The sequence below is a fragment of the Babylonia areolata genome, chromosome 24 (genome assembly GCF_041734735.1).
Source record: "Babylonia areolata isolate BAREFJ2019XMU chromosome 24, ASM4173473v1, whole genome shotgun sequence".
NCBI lineage: Eukaryota > Metazoa > Mollusca > Gastropoda > Neogastropoda > Buccinidae > Babylonia > Babylonia areolata.
In genome coordinates this window covers 25,713,132-25,719,681 of record NC_134899.1, presented here as the reverse complement: position 1 = coordinate 25,719,681, position 6,550 = coordinate 25,713,132, and the positions used below count along the sequence as shown (strand labels likewise).

At 43.4% G+C, this 6,550-nt stretch overlaps 1 long non-coding RNA gene across 1 annotated transcript; it reads right to left on the bottom strand.

Moving 5' to 3' along the window:
• Window positions 1–4,056: 4,056 nt before the first annotated feature.
• LOC143298743 (uncharacterized) lies at window positions 4,057–6,310 on the bottom strand. Its single transcript, XR_013057430.1, has 3 exons — window positions 6,255–6,310; window positions 4,627–4,684; window positions 4,057–4,281 (listed from the first exon to the last, which is right to left on the bottom strand). It is a non-coding gene; the product is annotated as an uncharacterized LOC143298743 (long non-coding RNA).
• Between the last annotated feature and the right edge of the window lie 240 nt (window positions 6,311–6,550).

Sequence of the window (6,550 nt, the reverse complement as noted above, 5' to 3'; positions counted from 1 at the left end):
GCAAGGTCTGGGCTGTAAGGGGGATGAGGGAGCAGTTCCCAGCCCAGCTCGTTGATGGTCTGCACCGTTCGGGCTGCTGTGCGAGGCCTTGCGTTTTCATGATGCAAGATGACTCCTTCTGACTGATGACCCCTGCGTTTGTTCTTTATGTCTTTCTTGACCTGCCTCAGCAGTTCACAGTAGTTGGCACTGTTCACAGTGCTTCCTTTCTCAAGGAATGAAATGGTGATTGGGCCTTGCATATCCCGAAAAACGGTGAGCATCACCTTCCTCGTGGACCGCTGGGACTTGAACTTCTTCTTCACTGGAGAGCCTACGTGCTTCCACTCCATGGACTGCCGTTTGGACTCAGGCTCATAGTGCCAAACCCATGTTTCGTCACATGTGACCCACCTTCTTCAGAAACTCATCACCATCCTTCTCATAGCGGCAGAGACACTGCTGGGACAACTCGACCCTCCTCTGTTTGTGCTCTGGAGTAAGCATCTTTGGCATCCACCGGCAGCTGACCTTCGAGTAGCCAAGGTCATCATGGACAATTTTGTGTGCTGTCCCAACAGATAAGCTCAAAGTCCTTGCAATGTCATCCACTGTCACCCTTCTGTCAGACTGAATGAGGTCATTGACTGATTCGGTCACCTCAGGAGACCTCACTTCTGTAGGCCTTCCAGGCCTGTCTTCATCCTCAACACTGCTCCGTCCTTCTTTAAACAATTTAGCCCACTTGTAGACATTTTTTCGGCTGAAACATGTGGCACCATACACAGTTGACATTCTCCTATGAATTTCAACTGGTTTGCACCCTTCAGCAACCAAAAACTTGATAACTGACCGCTGTTCAATCCTGGAGCATGCTTCTTGGTCGGCCATCTTTGTTAATCGCCAAAACTCTCAAAGTTTTTTTTAATCTGCAAAACAAATTAAATCCATGTGAAAAAGAAGTAAAACAAAAAAAAAATTTTTTTTAAGTAAGCTTCTATCTGTATTAGAAGTCCTTATACCGAAAAATTCACCTTATTTATTGAATGACCCTCATATATATATATATATATATATATATATATATATATATATATATATATATATATATTATTTTATTTTATTTATTTATTTTTTTTAATCATGTCAGTTGGTCTTACATATGCATATTTTAGCCATTGTCATGTGAAACTTTGTAGACTTTGTACATATTTTACGACACTTAAAATCTTAAAATTTGTTGTTGTTTTTTTATTGTGAAGCGCGGTGAGCCCCATCTGAGATGGGGGTACTGCGCTATATAAACCTACATTTTATTATTATTATTATTATCATTATTATTATGAATGGACAGAAAAACGGCCGCTGGACCTTTAACTTTTCACACAATTGTTGACTGCTTATTTCGATTATTTGTTCATTTGTTTGCTTGTTCCAGCTGAGCAACAGTTGCAGTTTTTTGTTGGTTTTTTGTTTGTTTGTTTATTTTTGCTTGTTTATTTGTTTATTTCTTGTTTTGTGTCAGTCAATGACAATGGGAGACCGAAGTAAAGTATTTTGCTTAATTAACAGGCCTTGCATCTGTGGCAGGATTAATTGTGTTCTTGGAAGCTTCTTTTTGTGTTTCTTTGTGTGGTGTTTTTGTTGTTCAGTTTATGTGTCTGTGCCTCCGTTTATTATGAGCACCTTACCATTGCTCTGTTATCTGCGATGGAGTGACTCATTGTATTGTATTGTATTGTATTGTTATTGTATTGTTATTGTATTGTATTGTGTTATGTTGTGTTGAGTTGTGTTGTATCATATTTTGTTGTGTTGTGTTGTATTGTATTGTATTGTATTGCATCACCTTTTGTCGCATCAGTTTCTCTGTATCAATTTCTGGCTGCTGACCACGGGGATGGCTCACAACCACAGTACATCGCCACTAATTTCTTTTTCTTTCTCCACGTCTACTTGATGTATTATCAAAGTACAGAGAGAGTGGTTCCTAGATATAGTCAGGGTTTATGTAGTCAGCGATTATGTGGCGTAGTAAAATAAGAAATGTGATAGTATCTGATAGAAATATGTCCCCCTAAAAAAAAGACTACAAAATCTGTAACCGCCTGTTGTGGGAACCATAATTATGTTCATTGTTCTGAATAAAAGTTGTTTGGCTTCATCTTCCAAACTGTTATTGCTTTACTTCCCAGAGAGCATATCAGTATCATGGGAAGTAAGTAAGTTAGTAAGTATATTTCGAGCTGATTAATAGCATTACACCATTCCTAAACAAGCAGAATACGATGTGACAAACAACCTTAGAATAACGAGTTGACAGTATACTGTGCTGGAGAACAGGGAAAGGGTAAGTGGTGAGAAGACAGACAGACAGACAGACAGAGAGCACAGCTTGTGGTTTTAGGGGTGAGGTGGAAGAGCATTACCAGGAGAACGCTGAACTTAGTCCATCGGGACACAGCGGGTGCTGCCAGTATGTGTGACATTAAGCTCAGCAACACATGTGTTTGTGTCTGTATGTCTTTGTGTGTGTGTGTGTGTGTGTGTGTGTGTGTGTGTGTGTGTGTGTGTGTGTGTGCGTGTGTGATGCTATCGGGGTGTAATATAGCTCTTTGTGTAGTACTGTTGTCTGCGCTTCGTTCGTTTATTTGTTTATAGTCTGTTCATCTAAGATGATGATATTAGCCTGAGAAGTGCACGTATCCATGAATGTGTGTGTGTCCAGGTGTCAGGGCCAATCTGCCAGTCTACCAATGTATGTATGTGTGTATGGTTTGTAAGCAGTAGGTGAGTTCTCACTTTCCATGGGACACAGTCTTTAAGATGATTGAAATGTATGGGTGGCTGTAAGTTGTGTGTGTGTGTGTGTGTGCGTGCGTGCGTTTGTGCGCGCGCGCGCGTGTGTGTATGTGTGTGTGTGTGTGTGTGTGTGTGAGTGTGTGTGTGTGTGTGTGTGTGTGCAGAATCCATGGTTTTTCTGCTTTCCTCTGAATCTGCGACATGACAAGAACTGGAGGTGAACCATGCCCGGTCCCTAATCTAAAACTCCTTTTCAGTGTCCAACTGGGTTGCTCCTTGAGATCAACTTCCCGAGCAAGCTTGCCCCTTGCTTTCGACAGTACGCAGCACTGGACAGATCTAACCAGAGGATGGGATGTTCTGCAAACAATCGTGATAGTTCTGATGCATGAACATGGAGAGATTAGCTCATACAATGTTATCAAACGTTTGACAAGGAAATACTGGAGTGTTCTCGGAATGCTCCACTATTAGAGAGCGAGAAAAAGAAGAGAGACAGACAGACAGATAGGTAGGTAGAGAGAGATGAGAGAGAGAGAGGGGGGGGGTAGAGAGAAACATACAGACAGACAGACAGACAGATAGAGAAAGCAGAGGCAATGCGCAAAGGACGGAAAGACAGACATCTCAGGGAGATGGCGAGAACAAGACAGAAGGCAGAGACAGAAATTGACAGCGGCCGAAAACCAGTTAGGCGCACAGCAACACAATACACACACACACACACACACACACACACACACACACACACATATATATATATATATATATATATATATATATATATATATATATGAATGATGATGATATGGATACTTATGTAGTGCATATCCTAGGTCGGAGACCAAGCTCTAAGCACTTTACAATCTCGGGGTCATTTGCACAACCTACCTGCCTACCTGGATAGAGTCAACTAACGGCTGCTAATGGGGCGCTCATCATTCGTTTCCTGTGTCAATCGATCATATTTCAGGCACGCACACATTCACACTCAGACAGACATGTATCAGTCATTGTATTTATGCATTCGCCGTTTTCATCGCTCCATTCGGTTCGCTGGCTGGATAATATTATGTCTGTATCTCTAAGACAGACAAAGACAGTGACAGACAGACAGACGGATAGACAGACGCACGAGTGGACAGAAATACAGACTGACAAACACAGATGTATATAATAATAATAATAAAAAAAAGAAGATTTAAAACAAGATCACAGCTATATCCGGAGACATACTGGCTGATAATCAGTCATTGTATTTATGCATTCACCATTTTCCCCGCTCCGTTCGGTTTGCTAGCTGGTCTCCTCACGTCCCCGGTCACAGCACAAGTCTTCCCTCCCTCCACGTTCCTGGCTGAACGTACCAGCAGCCGTACCCCTTCATGTCTTGATGGCGTTCTGCTGGCCTGTACACGTCCTCTGCCACAGACCTGGTCCCTGGGGGTCGTCTGCACGTCGTCAGCTGTCTGGAGCTGTGATGGCCTCTTTGTGCTGATCCTGATTGAGTAACCGTGGACAATTCGGCAGGTCTACGCAGGAGGTAGGGGGTTAGGACCAAGAATTTCGCGCCTTTCTGGTTTTGCCTGTTCTACGTGTCTGTCAGTTGCTCTGTGTGTGTGTGTGTGTGTGTGTGTGTGTGTGTGTGTGTGTGTGTGTGTGTTTGTGGCTGTATGTCTGTTTGTATGTATGTATCTCTTTCACACACACACACACACACACACACACACACACACACTCACACACACAGATAAAGGTAAAAACACGGAGACAGATGGAGCCAGACAGAGAGACAGAGAGAGAGGGGGGTGGGAAAATAAAAAGATGTGGAGTTAGAGAACAAACCTCAGTCTCACTTCTGTCTCTCTCTTGTACATGCTCAGTGTCTCTCGCTCACGTGGACCTGCTCAGGAATGATAGTATTAAAGGCTGTCATCAAGAGGAAACAAAAACGAAACAAATCAAACAAAACAGACGCAATTACAAATCTTTATCAATGTTCCAAGACAGTAGTCTGACAGATGTATGTTTACAGTCGATTTTATCTCGTCATCACTGGGATAAGAGCAGTGTTAAGATCAGCAAGAGTGAAAGAATAATGATGGCCTAACCATCAGTAAAATCATCCTCGGTAATCGGAACACTACAGCCATTTCTAATGATGGACATGAACTAGCAATTGCAGTGTTTCTGCTAATTGAACCTTTCATTTTTATGACTGGATGTGAAAGCCGGACATCTATTTCTCATGAGACAGAACGCTTTCGAAGGCTTTGTCAATTATTTCTGTAGAAAACTAGATACGGAACCTCTTTCTCTTGTTAATGGCATTCGCCTATAATCATGGAACATGAGAAAGTATGGTTTATTTTACAACATAGGAGTTGTAAACTTGACACAATAATTGTTGTTGTTGTTGTTGTTGTTGAGAGCTTCAAAGTAAATCTTCAACTGCAGGATCGATATGTCTTTCTCTTCTTGAAGAGGATTTGTCATTGCAGTACACACACACACACACACACACACACACACACACACACACACACACACACACACATCACCGAAACATGAAACCCCAAAATGTCATCAAGACCCACACGCGGTTGAAACGTTCTGTTGTTGATTTAATTCTGTATCTGCGTGTCTCGTAAACGTGAACAAGTGTTTAAAACTGCAGACAAATAAATTGAATTATGTGAGCCGTTTTGAAAAAAAAGAAGAAGCAAAAACGGTGGTCAATCTTGGGGGCAAAGCCGAACTGAGCATTGTTTATAACGTGTTATTGAAGCTTCTCTTTTAATTCTTCGTTATGTTTTTTGTGTCCCGCGATTGCTCCCCGTGTGACAATGAAACTAATAGCTTTTTTTTTTCTTTTTTCTTTTTTTCAAAAGAGTCTGCCTGCATATTACAGCTTTTTTTCTTCCCTCAAAACGGTCTTGCTGTATTTTACTTTACATTTGTGTAGTATTCTGCTTTTGAGACTATAACTATTTGAGAGATATGACAATTAGCATAGCATAGCATCTGTCACGTGCACACAAAGAAGTGGTACCTTCCTCATACAAGGAACAGCAGGTTCCATGGCGACAAATCAAAGACAGACAGACACAGACGTAAAAAAACACATACTGACAGACAGACAGACCGACAGAAACACGACGTCAAACATCAATAGATCGACAGGCACGAACATACGGGGGAGGGGGGGGGGAGGCGAAGAGTGTGTCCGTCCGCTAGTCGTAATAAAGGGTCACTCGAGAAGGTCCTCACACAGCTCCGTCCATGTTACGGCTGGAGGTCGATGCTGGATTTGCGTTGTAAATACTGCAGTCTTCTATCACCACCACCACCATCCCCCTTCCCACCCCTACCCACCCTGCCTATCGCTAGCCTCTGGCATCACCTTACCCCCACCTCAGCACCACTTCACCCCACCCCATTCCCCCCCACCCGGTTCCAGTACCTGTCCGTACCTGTCGCCGCCAATCCTCAAGCCGCCACCGGCTCCTTCCTGCTCAGTGGTTTGCACAATCTGGCCGGGCCTGCAGTGCACAATTATCGGCCGCTTGATGGCGCCACCACCTGTCGGGGCGCGTGGAGCGGAAGATAGATGGCACTGTGCGTTGCCATGGTGACTATCTAAGCGTTAGTTTACAAAGGCTGGCCGCTGGCTGGCGCCATCTGTCGGTGGCGATGTCAGTGGGACAGGAGACAGATGAGGACCCAGCGTTGCCATGGTGATTATCGCGAAGGGCGACGTTGGGGGTGG